Below are 14,624 nucleotides of genomic sequence, written 5' to 3' on the forward strand. Positions count from 1 at the left end.
ATCAGGAACCTAGATAAACACGCAACAGTGAATCGGTATTTACCAAATCGGTAAATACCGAATTTTGCAAGGGTGCAGGGGGTGTCATTTTGACACCCTCTGGCACCCCAATTACAGGCATGTGTGCCATGTGGCACACATACATGCCCTAAGGGCATGTCTGTGTGTCACATGGCACAGGTGTGCATGCACAGATGTGCATGCACACATGGATTCGGTATTTTACCACCCAATTGGATTGTGTGGTAAAATACCGACTCCTAAAGGCCTGTGGCACTGTTTTCAGTGCCACCTACATGTGGAATTTACCGATTCGGTAAAAATACCGATTCGGTATTTTACTGAATCGGTAAATTTACCGAATCGGTAAAATTACCGATTCTTAAATAAAACGTCCCCTACATCTCAAAAGCCTAATACCGGTCGGAAACGGCCAAAATCGGCCGTTTCCGACCGGTATTAAGGCTCCTACATCGGGCCCCTAGCCACTCCCTGGACTTAACAAAACTGTTTACCCCAGAACCAGCGTACCTTGCCTACACCGCAGCCTTGACGCAGACGGGCAGGACTCTGGCTGGACACCGGCGTGAGTACGGCGCGCCCGCTGCTCGTTACCGCTGCGTGTTACCGCTGCGCGTCATCATGGCAGGTTTAAATAGGGAATGGTCAGCCTAGCGGAAGACTAGGGCGCTCACCACAATGGCGCCAAAAATATGTCCCTGCCTACCCCCAAGATGGCTGAAGGAGTGTGGAGCAGCAGCTAACCCGCTAAAACAGCGGTGAGGGTGCCAATTATAGTGCGAGTCAGCGCTATATATGTGCAATAAGATGCGAGGGTCAAGTAAATTTATTAAAAACAAAATACAACTACTTTTTAAAAAACGCGCGTGCAACCGCGATTTTAGTGCCTAATAGCGCATAATGCAGAGATAGCGCCGCATAACAAAATTAGTACCTTGTCCGAGGCCGGGCAGGCAATAATGATCGTCTTAAATAGGGAATGATCAGCCTAACGTGCTTTGTTCTTTTGCCCTGCCTCTAGAGAAGCAGTATTTGAATCGAAAGCCAGGCCTGAATGCGCTTTTAATTTTCATTTCAGAAAAACGCGCTGAATACTTTGAAAATTAATTAAGGAGGAAACGATCGCATACAATACATTTGAGGTATGCTTTCAGTTTAAATCACCCATCACGCTTGAATAACATAAGAAACTCCTTCGCTACTTAAGCGCGATGTTTCTTTTTAGCACATTTAAAGCACTTGAAAATAAATGATCCCCAAGCACTGCCGCCTGAATTCAGATGAAAATACAGCGGGCAGGTATGCCACAAGTCTTGAAATCCAATTCATTAGTGAGGCTGTAGAGTTTCCGTCTGACTAATAGCCTGCCATTCTTTAGACAGAAAGCCTTGTGAAACAACAAACAAGCCGAGAAACATGTAGTGAAGTAACTCCGACTGGAGTTGAAGGTAGGCTATTAAAGACTATGGGGCAGGTTTATGTTAACTGGCGCATCCCCAGGGATGCGCCAGTTAACATGGGCCACAGTGCGCCACATCTCCGCCAGCCATGGTGCGCCGCATTTATAATGCGGCGCACCATGTTGCAAAAACGGCACAGATGCGTGACGCATCTGTGCCGGAAATGTGGCGCATTGCTTGAGTTGCGTCGCAAGCGCGACGCAGCTCCAGCAAGGCTCGGGGGTGCCCCATTTTAACAATGCTGCGTCAAGCCCTACGCCTGCTTCAAGCAGGCGCAGGCTTTTGACGCAGCATTGGCTTAAAAGTGACTGAGTGAAATCTCATAGATTTCACTCAGCCACTTTTGCGAGGCGCACCTGCCCCGGAACGCCCACCCTGCGCCGGAATGCCCACAAGCGGTGCAGGGCTTTACAACGTGACGCATCTGCCTAGATGCGTCACGTTGTAAATCGTTCGTAGGGATGCGCCACGTTTACGCCGCCTTGCGTGACGCAACAGCGGCGTAAACGGGGTGCAAGGGCCTCATAAATCTGCCCCATGATTTGCAGCCTACATTCAGAAAATAGCACGTTTTAACACAGATAGAGACATCTCTATAACGTGGCCTCTTATTTTATTTAATGCAGATACAAACACCCGAGCTGATAAGAAGTACACTGCTGCTAAGGTACAAACACCGAATCTAAGTACTAAAGGGAAGGATAATACATAAGAAGAGAGCTGTAGTTATTCGTTTTAAAATAAAAAAACACTCTTCTTTTTTTCTTTTCAACATCCTATGTTTCAGAAACTAGCAGTGCTTCCAAATTCAAGAGCCCTGATGAGAGTCTGCTTATTCAATATTAGAGGCTCGAAACGTATTGGCGTATAATGATACATGATAGAAACACAGAGGAAATATGAATTAAATTTCTGTATATATATATAGAGGAAAGGTCCCATGTATTAGACATTGATGTGTTCCCTGTGTTTTCCCATTCTTTCTTTATTGAAATTATGATGTACATAATATACCCATAATGTCTATGAAATAATACTTAGACTTTGTTGCTAAACATAAGATCATTAACATACTTGGATGGTTGTTTGTTTATGAATTTCTTCCTATTAATTTTTGTCCATATTGTGTATTCATAACACAGTATTGTCGTTTAATGTTTTGTGAATCAAATGTATATATGAACTTTTTACATTTAGACTTTATTGTCTTTTTCTGCTTGTGAACATACAACAAAAAAACTGAAAAAAATTTAAAGAAAAGGTATAAATCAAGTACCAGTGAAAACGAAAATAAATTGTTTGGTCTAGCATTAATTAGGAGACACCAACTAAATTAAAACAGGTTGCTACTTTCAAAAAGTGGCATTTTCAAACACACAATTTTAAAACCATCTTTACTAAAAGATGTGCTATTAGATTTTTGAGTTCGGAGAGCCTAAATGTTATTTCTCTATCTTCACCCAGGACGCCCCTTAGCTGGAGCATCTGTGCGCCTAATAAAAACCACATAACATAACATAACATAACATAACATCACCCAATGGGTATTTATACTTGTAAGATTTTATAAAGTATCTCCCATGTTATCCTATGGGACAGTACAGTAGTGAAAAATAAAATTGGTAGCACTTCAGTGTCAGGACGTGTCATATACATTAGTACATGTCCTACCTTTCATATACATTGCAACCTGCCCATTGGGGTACCTTGGGCCTACCATAGGGGTGCCTTACATGTAAAAAAAGAGAATGTTAGGGCTTGGCACGTCAGTGCATTTATCAGGTTGACATGAAAGTTTAAAACAGTTGCAGGTCTGAGATAACATTTCAAGGCTGCTCGTGTGGGTGGCACAATCAGTGCTGCAGGTCCACTATTAGAATTTGATTTACAGGCCCTGGAACACTCAGTGCACTTTACTAAGAACTTAGCAGTAAATCAAATATGGTAATCGGGGAGAACCAATTGTAATAACAAGTTAAACAGGGAGTAGGTGCACTTTGACACTACTCAGCATTGACAACGTGCCCAAAGCATCTAATCCAGCACAGCATTAAAAATACAGGAGGAAGACGCTAAATGTCAGGGAAAGCCATGCCAAAGATGCCAAGTGGTGTTTTTTATCTTTACAATCTTATAATTTTGAGGGTAGACTCTGGAAAGCAAAGGAACAAATCAATGCAGATTTACCCCTCAAGATAATGCACAGTTTTTCTGAAATTGCAAAGTCTAAGAGAGGAGGAGTGTCAAAAACGTCATAACTTACCTGGTGGCTTTGTTCCGACCACTCCTCTTCACTATGCACAAGCACCTAGGGAAAGACAAGAAAAATTTAAAGAGAGAAATGACAAGTGAACAGAAAGAAACAGAAGGGAAAATATACTGAAGAAAAACTTCAGTTTCTTCCCCTTCAGAGTTTGAATCCCTGTGAAGAGGAAAGACAAGGAGAAAGAGGAGGACCCAGTACTTTGCTGTTCAGGAGTGGAAAATTACACAAAATAGAGGAGAACACACCTGGCAGAGAGCTAGCAGAAGTAGAAAATATCCCAGAGACATGGAGAGGACAGCAAGTAGAGACACTTGACTGGAAGTGTAGAGGACACTACGGAGGAGAAATCAAACTGCTCCAATCGCACCCAGTCCAACCAAGACTAAACAGGCTCCTGTCACTCTCTTGAAGGGGCATGGCTGTCACAGGTGATGCTGTTTTAATAAGGTGGACAGGTGGGTCAGATGAAGAAGGTGGCCTAGGAAGTGCAAGCAATAAAGAGAAGGAAACAAAAACATGACAGATAACTCAAAGTAGTCACAAGTTTATATTTACTAGTGTGTCGGCAGAGATCCCCCATGTGTACTATGAAAGGGGAACAATACTGATAAATAACTAGAATACTTTATTCTATAATTCTAAGTAATTTCACTTGTGGCTTTTGTGATTCCTTTTCAATCAATCAATCAATCAATCAATCAATCAATCAATCAATCAATCAATGTATTTATTCGGTTTCATAAAAGTAAACCACAAAAGTTACAGAAGAATCCAAAATACAAAAAAACATAATTACATTAAATAGTATACCATTTCCTTTTCATTTCTATTTACAAATGAAACCATGGCCACAACGATAGTGCCTACTAACTTCAAACCTTTTTCAGAAAAGATCGAAGAGTGAAAGCAAAATTATTATATTTAAGAAGAAAGAAAAGAAACTAGTCAGAATTATGACAAAATGGAAGGGAAGAACAGAAGCAAAAACACATTCATTTTCTCTACCTCATGTGTATTTTATTTCCTACCAAGAAGCTATTCTGTTAAGCGCTGGATCTGGCAAACATGGGAAAATGAGAAGTCTGAGAACGCCAGCCAACGCTAACAGCAAAAAAAGTTGTCTTCAGAAATGACTTCTGCAAGAACTGATTAAACTGGAAACATCCATTTATTCCGCTGTCAGAACAGCAACCAGCCTTTACAACGAAGTCACTGCCCCTACTGCAACATTTACCAAGTATTACTTTTCCCCACAAGTCATCACAGCTTGGTGTACGGGGTGCATTGTTGAATGGTGTTGGATTTGTAAGTCAAACACCTTCCCTACTGTTGTGTAGACTGGAGTTGGCATAGTAATTTATACTTTTCCAAAATCCACTGCCCCCTAAAACCAGTCATTTTAACAATTTGGGTAGTAAAGTAATGCATCGTAACATCGCATTCGGGTGGTCAATGCTTAGTAAAGGCATGTGGGGTATAGGGATGCAGGTTGACATCGTTCAACCGATTAAACAAAATTGTTGTTCTAAAATGTATTGTATTAAACTATTCTGAGAGATCAAGAAGTTATTCCTTTACAACAGCCCAGTTTTCTAACAGTCGTAAATTGGGACTCACAACGATTAGATGCCTTCACAGGGATGGTGGCCTCCTGAGGACAGCGGACCGTGATGCCTGTGATCACATTGTAATAAAGAAGTGGAGAAGTGTGGCTCACTGGTTAGAGCAGGCAGACCCTGAAGCAGAGGTCAGACCCAGGATCAGGGTTCAATTCCCGACGCGGCGTGGTCTTGAGCTCAAATGTCCATGGACTCGATAATTCTGGCTTCGGTGCCTGACCTAATCATGGGTTCACACTCTGCAACTCTGGGCATTAAGCTTGCTTAATCTCCACAATGGCCCCCCGCGGCGGGATGCCTGGCTTTCACCTTGGGGATGCCCTGTAGGGGCTATCTCACAAGGAAAAGCCAGGACGGGTTCCCAAGGCAAGCGCGGAGATACTCCTTCGGGGGTCGATTCAGGCGCTATATAAGAAACATAATAATAATAATAATAATAAAGTAAGCTGTTTTTACCTAACCTGCAGCCTATTTTACATAAAATGAAATCAGGCTACATTTAACCCCTTCCGTGCAGGGTTTGTTTCCCCTGCTGTGCTGGGGGGCGGGGGTGCATACAGCTCCCCGGTGCTCATGACGAGGTCAGCTCGTCATGAGCCACGGCGCTCCGGTGCTCATGACAAGCTGAGCTCGTCATGGCCACACCCGTTCCCATGGAACGCTCAGCACAGCAGGGGAATAAGCCCAGCGTGCGAGCGTTCCACGGAACGGGTGCGGTCATAAGCACCGGAGCGCCGTGGCTCATGATGAGCTGACCACGTCATGAGCACCCAAGGTGTTAAAAACTTTCTTTCCTCAAAGGCTGCTTAAGTGTTTCCATTTTTCACCTGGACCACTCCTCACGCCTAACATTTTGTGCAAAGTCGATTTCAGATGAAAACTATTGCTGAATAGCCTCAAGGAATTTGTGTGTTGTCACCTCAGGCTTCCTGCTTTAAGATTCATTCTTTTATTTACACCATTTGCAGAAAAATTACATGCTTCTGCACAATTCTTTTTTTAAAAAAATGATTTTGGACCATTTGCATTTATTATTAGAAATCATAAAAAGAAGTGTAAATCCACAAATATTTCATACTATTACAATAACTATGAAAAAAAGGAAAAGGATATGAAGGTTTAAATTCTAAAGTGCTCCTACGCCAAAAAGAGTTGAGTTTGGGTGTCAGAACCTTCAGAATTTAAGTAAAATCAGTGATCTAATGGGGCACCTTAGTGGATTACAAAGAATTTGAGATAAATTGTCTCTGTAGAACATGTACCATTGTTCATAAATAAATCATTGCTTACATGCCATGTCTATTTTTAAGGCTCCATTGTTTCTTAAACAAGCATTGGCTTTTAACTGGATGTGCAAACCAAACCAATTGGTATGTCTAATGCTTCTTGTCTTTAACTGTTAACATTGCAATGTGAGATCATGTGTTCTTCTTTAAGATGAAGCAGGGTCTAGTTTTTACCATATTGTGCCCCAGGCCCATTCTGTCCACATCTGAAGCATTCATTTGATAACTTTATTTTGGTCGGTGACCATAAAAGTGCAATAAGATATATACAAGCACAGAAATAAAACCATAAGTACATAAAAACTTAAAAAGTTATTAAACGTTAGTTGTCAAAGTTGAGAAGAAATGAGAAGCAATAGTCCATTATTTCTTATTAATAAAAACAGATCTTCTCCGCCATATGCTAAGTAAAAATCGGGAGACAGCAGAGACAATGGGAGGGGTGGTATCGTAGGTTAAAACTCTGGAAGCTTGTACACATTGCCTAAAACCCAGGTTTTTGCACAATGGGATAATCCAGCATTTCTGAATTTCGCTATATGCTGGACAAAAGAAAAAGATATGTACAATGTCTTCCCTACAGTAGTTACAAGCAGGGCAGTTGGCCGCCATCAGTTTTGCCCATCTAGATGTCAATGCCCCAATCGGTATAGAGCTGTGCCTCAGTTGAATGTATAGTTTTCTTGCAAGTGGAGGCTGCACTAGGTCCAGGAACACCTCCGTCCAGGATTCGGCTTTCATCAGTAGGAACTCAGTAGACAGCCTGCCCAGGGAAGTCGAGCAGTGTAACATGTGGAGGTTATATGACCTTACAGCCGCCACTAGTACAGACCTTTGCATCCTCCTGCAGCTGTTGGGGTAGGCCAATTTTGTAGAGGAGAGCCTTTTTAGGTACCAACCAGGGTATGTTCTTATACTTTAGCTGCCCCCAAATTGTATTGAACTCTGCTCTAAAGGATGCGAGCTCCGGCACAGACCAGAGCCGTCTATAGTAGAGCAGAGGTCGTGCAGCTACCAGTTCGGTAATGGGTTCCAAACCCAGGTCCAAGCGTAGTGGTACGAGGGGCGTACTTTGGGAAAGGGCAACCAGATGTCGCATGAAGCCCTGCTCAACCTTCAGTAAGTTGCATACGTTCGTGTGTGCCCAAAGTTCTGCAGCGTACAAAGCTGCAGACCTGACCTGTGTTTTATATATCTCAAGGGCTGGGGTAACTGGTTTACCAGTTGAGGCTCTGTGAAATCTGCCTATACCTCTCATAATCTGTGCAAGTCTCAGGGAAGATTTGGAAACTTGGTGGTCCCATGCAAAGTGCTCAGTCAATGTGACCCCCAGGGATATAAAAGTCTTGACTCGCTCTAGTGGAGTTCCATTCAATGTGGGAGTTGGGCGGGTGTGCCTCGGGAGATTGAAAATCATAAACTTGGTTTTCTCCAAGTTGACCTCCAATCCCCGCGAGGCACAAAAGGAGACAAACTGTCCAGGACCCGCTGAATGCCTGATGATGTCCGTGACAACAACAAAGTGTTGTCCGCGAACATCAGAGCAGGCACCCTACTAGTGGCCAGGCACGGAGCATCGTTATCCCTAACACGATTAAGTTTATCTATCAGTCGGGCGACATACAGGCTGAAAAGAGTGGGCGAAATGCGTGAATTTGCGGTACATGAAACCACGTGAAAGCGAATTTGCATTCCGCATAATCCGCAAATTTGTGCGAATTTGCAGATTTTTTTTGCGTGTTCGAGAGGTTTTGTGCATATTTGCGGGCCACTTGCAGCGCACCGACCGCAAAGTTACCCATGCGGTCGTATATGGGCGCAGCCATCTTGTGCGTGTTGCGTATTTCCGTTTCCGGGCGCTATTTGCAAGCTCACATTGGGTGCGGGGTGCTATTACATGCTGGCGTGCGTTTTTGAGTGCTCATGGGAGAAATATCGCGCAAACCTCCCCACGCGGTCCTAAATGGGCGCGGCCATCTTGCTTTTTCATTCATTGCTATGGTTCTGGGCATGCTTTTTCAATCCTCCGCTAATCTTTGCAATCCTTTGTTTCTTTGAACTTTTTTTGGATCTTTTTTACTCATTATCTATCCCTCTCTTTTTCTACATCTATATTTTGTGTTTTTTTTCTACTTTTGGTTACTTTAAAGATACTTTTTTTAACACTTTTCTTTTCTTTAGTTTTTCCCTATTCTTTCCTATTTTTTTTTCCAGCTGTCCCGGACCATGGCAAACGGAGCTGGGAAGAGCAAGGGGAAGGGTCCCGCACCCCGTACCCGGCTCCCTTGCGGGCGATTTAGGGGGGAGGATGTAGTGGCCAGGGAGTTTTCCAGCGCGGTGGAGGTGGCCGCGCTTATATTTTATGTTCTGCGCCACCTCTCGAAGACCGTGGCAGCAGGGGGCAGGCCCGGTCAAGGGTATGGCCTCCGGGAGCGTTGCCAGCTGTGGGATAAGGTGTGCCGGGCCATGCGTAGGGAGTCGGGGGTCCGCGCACCTATGACCAAGCGACGCACCGGTGGGCTGACCTCCTCGACCGGGAGCAGGACCTGCTCGACCTGCTAGGCGTGGAGATCCCTGGCCTTGGTGAGTAGCTATTTAATAACAACTTTTTCTTCTGCTCTGTGTTATATTGCTAATATATGTTTTTGCCGAAGAGCAAGAATGCTGCTGATTCAATTACATTGCAGGTAAAATAATGTTTAAATAGCTTCTGCGATTGCAGGTGCTCGCCTCCTCAGTGGCGTTTCTACTATGCTTACTTGTTTGCAACTTTGTGCTCATTTCTCATTTGGCCTGAATATGTATGAGTGTAGTACTTTACAGAACTGTGTAATGCTAGAGAGACTAGAGACTCAAGTCTAGTCCTTCCTTTGTACTCCTGCTGCTACTAAGAAGAAGAGAAAGCGGTGGATTCATACGTTGAGTATATTATGTCTTGTTATTAGTAGTAGGACATTTTTTAGTGGTCTGCAATCATGATGACGGACTGTGTCTGTCACGTCGCGTGCTGCTGAGTGCTGGCAGTCATAGTAGAACCTTTTTGTTGTTGGTTTAGTTAGTGATTTACAAAACTTTCCAAGTAGACGGTCAGCGAATCCAGCAATACTATACTAGTATCTTCCTAGTTGACCAGATCAGATAGGTCAATACATGTAGTGCAATTGTTGGTAATTTGTTCCCCCGAGATAATTTTAGATTGTGGTTAAAGAAATCAAATATTTCAAAAAACAATCATCCATGTTTGTGCTTCTTTCATGTTCACATCCAGCACCTCCCAAGAGCAAGAAGAGTACATCCCAGACTCCGGCGGAAGAAATTGGGCAGGAACGGTCCTCTGCAGCCTCTTCTGCTGGCCCCAGTAAGTTGTTCTGTTGTTAATATAATTATTCTTCCCTAACTTTTACAGCGGACAGAGAGAGTGTAGACCAGAGAAGTGGGGGACACTCAGTGTTTTGTAAAATACCCCTCACACACCAACAGGCCCCTTGGTGTCATGCTTCATCATTGGGGTCTTCGCAACCCTCTAACGGGATGCGGCGTGCTGCGACCTGCGACTACGCCTGAGCACTGAAAGGGTAGACTATGTGTGGTGTGTGTGATGAAAGTGATGGGGTATTATGAATGTGAGTGGTGAGGTATGGTGAAGGTTTAAAAAGTACCTGGCTTGTAGGTTTCAGAAAAAAACTTTATTCACAACCTCGGGCTGGTACTATTAAAAGAAGTGCAGTGTGAGGTTAGTTATCATAGTTATGGACATTACCTCTGGTGTGCGTCGACATGTTTCAGAACTGGTGTTCCTTCTTCAGGACGGGGGCACAACTTCCCCACCTTACTCACGTATCTCCATGAAAAAATGTAAATAGCTAAAAGTGAACATTTTTTTACAGTGATAAACTAAGGCTATAATGTGCCTACAGCGGTATAAGTCTATGCAGTTGCATGACTCATTATGCAATGTTGTCTGGCTTCATGAGCATTTTCAGAACGTCGGGGTTGGTTGTTAGATTCGTAATAGAATCTGGACAAGATTACCTCCGTGTTACCCCTTACGCTGCCCCGCATAAGTAAGGGGTAACACGGAGGTAATCTCGTCCAGATTCTATTACAAATCTAACAACCAACCCCGACGTTCTGAAAATGCTCATGAAGCCAGACAACATTGCATAATGAGTCATGCAACAATTCAAAAGTGCTTTATTCGAGTAATTACTCATAAAAGCAAGACATACAGACATATTAAAAAACGATTAAATATACAAGTAGTCAGAAATTACAAAGCACTTACAAATCCATAAAAACAATTATACAAAGATACACCACATTATAAATAAGCAAGTGAGAAGGTGTAAAAGTTCATTATTGAAAACTTATTTTTAGATGACCATTAAGTTAAAAACATTAATATACGTTTCATGGAGACACTGATGCAGTACATAGGCAAAGAATAGTCAATTCACTAGCAGTCTTTGCCTAGTATCGGCAGAGAATAGTTACATAACTAGCAGTCTCTGCCTGATTATCCAAGGCCAACCAAGGTATTTTACAAAACACTGAGTGTCCCCCACTTCTGTGGTCTACACTCTCTCTGTCCACTTTGAGTAGGATTCTTTTTGTTTATGAAACAGTGCCCGTGGAGTGAGAATCCTATCTCTATACTCTACCTCCCCCCTATTGTTATTATCTAACTTTTACAGCTCCTATTCATTCCAAACTGTTTCCTGATTCTATTTTTTACAAAATAGTCTTTGATCTTCTTGTAAAACTGTTTCTACATTTTCATCCTGCCTCTCTACCATCACTCTCTGGGCTACTACTATTTACTATTATTATGAGTCGGTCTGTGTAGGTAGCTAAGCTTGTCCAGTCGGCAAACGGTGTTAAACAAAACTCTGATCCAGCAATAGCTCTGGAGGCACTGAGTGCAGTCCTCTGGGTTGTCCTTGCTGTGTATTCCAGTCTTCTTAATGTTAGTGCTTTGACAATTTCCAACAACAAAATGTCAATGTCAACCAAGAATTATCTTATAGTTGGCTTTTTGATTTGATAGTAGCACATACCATACAGCTAGTGTTTCAGGGGCTATTCTGCACATACAGAAGTATGGACAAGAGAAATAGGACATTGTTGGTGATAGGTGCAGTTCGACTTTCCACATACCTCAGTCAGAAGTAACTGTGCGGGACTCGGGAGCCCTCACCTTGTTGGAACTTCAAGTCCTCCTGGTGGTGATGAGGAGTAGTTGGTTCTGTCTGTAATTAGAAACATTTTCCACGTTAAAAAGCAAGCATTCATCAGTTGTGCCGAAAAGTGTTGCATGTAAATGTGTGTTGTATTTGTATAAATGTGTTGTATTTGTATAGCGCAAACAGTAACCCGTAAGCATCCCGGCTCTTGTACTCCTACCACAAGGGAACCCCTCCTGGCTTTTCCTTGTGAGGTGTCCACTCCTGGGCATCCCATGGTGAAACCAGGCATCCCTTGTGTATCGGGGGCCGTTGTGGAGACTAAGCAAGCTATTGCCCAGAGTTGCAGCGTGGGGCCCATGCTTAGATTCGTCACTGAGGCGAGAATATCCGGACAGAGGAATTTAAGCCCGATCCCGCCGAGGCGGGAATCGAACCCTGGTCCCTGGCCAGTGCTCTTCATCAAGGTCTGCCGCTCTAACCATTCAGCCACACTTCTCCACATGTTATGGCTAAGCATATAAGTTAACCCCCTCCTCAAAACCGTGACTTTTTTTCAGTCCCAATAATAAAATTTTTTAAGTGTTATAACTTAACATTTTCTCTTCCATTACGAGACAAAATAGGGAGTGTATGGCATCTAAAAATATGACGTTTTTTTCCTAGGCATCACAACATCGGATGTGGCACTACCCACCACCAGTGCCGGGGCCAGCAGCGTGGAGGGGTCCACTCCAGGGGCCGATGCAGCAGCGCCACAAGTGCCACCAGGAGAAGCTGAGGGGGATGGATCAGCAGCGGCGGACGGTGGTAAATTATTATACTCCTTACTTATTGACATTTTATAGTAGGCTCGCAAAGGAGTGTATGATGTACTGTACAGTAGACAGTACACTAGCATAAGAGTACACTGTACTGTTAAGAACAGTTACTAATTTAGAACTACATTTTTGCCAATCACAGAGAAGACAGTCAACCTTGACTTAGTAATAGCATTAGCGGCAGTAATTCTCGGGTAAGCAATGGCCCCCTCTATTTGACTTCAACTCAGCTGGGAAACATTTTTCGTGAAGGCAAGTCATATCAGATGATCTTGAGGGATGTGAAGAATGAAAAGGGAAAGAAGGGTGAAAGGAAGGACAAGTGAGTCGTAACATTTAGGACTGTAAAGAATGATACGTGTTTTTGAATGCAGGCAGAGGTGGCTGATAGGAAGGAATCAAATGAATGGCTGCTTGAAGCAAGGGTGGTTGGAGGAGAAAGAAAAGATGACTGCCTGTGTGGGTGAATCAGAAAATGCATGTGTGGTGTGCATTACAATATATCATTTGGGTCAAACTCAAATGCAAGTCAAGACGGTGGTTTACCAAATAAAATGAAAAGGGTGTTATTTGGTTGTTGAGAAAAAGTAAACTTGAGACATTAAGAAGAATGATAGACATTTACTTTGGAAGCCTGGATGGTATCTTCTTCTTCCTCATAGATAGCAGAGGTGTATGTATTAGAGCAGACGCTCAGCGGATGAACAGTGTTACTTTGAACAGCATGTCCGTGCCAGAGTAGCAAAGCTGAGGAAATCCAAATACTAGAAGTTGTGATTGTTCATAAAATGTAAATACTCTATTGACTAACAGTGTAGTAGTTTACTTTGCAAGCACAGCAATTGTGTAAGTATTGTATAGTTGACATTATATCAAGTCAAGTCCCTTCCTCCGGTAATTATGGGTACCACACTCACTCCCTATGTTAATAATTTTCTTTCAGCTGTGTCATGGGTGGACTATTGCTGTTGTTCACTCAATCTATCAAAACAAAGCACCTAAAGTCATCCATCATATAAGCAAAGATCATGTGATCGGCAGGATATATGATCAGAAATCAATAATCTTCATTTTTCTTTTGTAGTAGTCAAGGCCCGGGGTAGCAGTGCGAAATATAAATTACATTGAGCAGTAGCCCTTGATGTAACCGAGTATAGCCAGTGCCACCCCTATAGAAAAGTAAGAGCTTACTATCCCCACCTGCAAATAGTGCTTAAAGTAATGCGAGTCTGCGTCATCATGGCTTGTGTCTGTTTTTCTTGGGTGCAAGCTGAGTCAGCTGGCATTATGCCGGCTACCACAAGTTCACGTACATGTAATTTCTTTTGCAAAACAAGAGAAAAAAAGAAGAAGACTGGTGTAGTCTCTGATTCTCTGACTGTGTAGTAGTGAGCCCATAGTGCTGCGAGTAGAATTCCTGAAACTCCCACTAATGTCACAGGCCTACAAAGACTGCGGAAAGATACATGCCAAAATGTTATACTGTGCTTGCAAGTTGCTAGTGTTACTGTGAGACAACGTTCTGTTGAATTATTTTGACTTAATGTTAAAGACTATTGGCTACAGTATTTTTCTTTCTTTCTTCATAGATGCTCCAAAAAAGCTCACCCGCAAGGAGATGGCAGTCCGGGCCAGGGCACGTAAGCTGGAGGCCATTTGCGCTGAATATCGGCGGCTGTGGGCTCGGGAGCAGGAGGAGACTGTGACTACTGCATCCTCCTCCAGTGCCCCCGGGTCCACCAACCAGCAGCCTCCAGCTAAACAGTGCCGTGGCCCGACAGCCTCCTGCCGCCGCCGCACAGCAGCAAAAACATCAGCTGCCCCCCCCGAGCCTGGATGGCACGTCTGTGCCGCCTCTGACAGCAAGTGGACTACCTGGAGTGATTGGCAGAGAAGCAACAGCGCCAGCTCTGGGACCTCCGCAAAGAGGTGCAGGACCTGTCCACAGGACTCAGAGGACATCACCGG

This window comes from Lissotriton vulgaris, chromosome 7, assembly GCF_964263255.1.
Source record: "Lissotriton vulgaris chromosome 7, aLisVul1.2, whole genome shotgun sequence".
NCBI classification, from domain to species: domain Eukaryota; kingdom Metazoa; phylum Chordata; class Amphibia; order Caudata; family Salamandridae; genus Lissotriton; species Lissotriton vulgaris.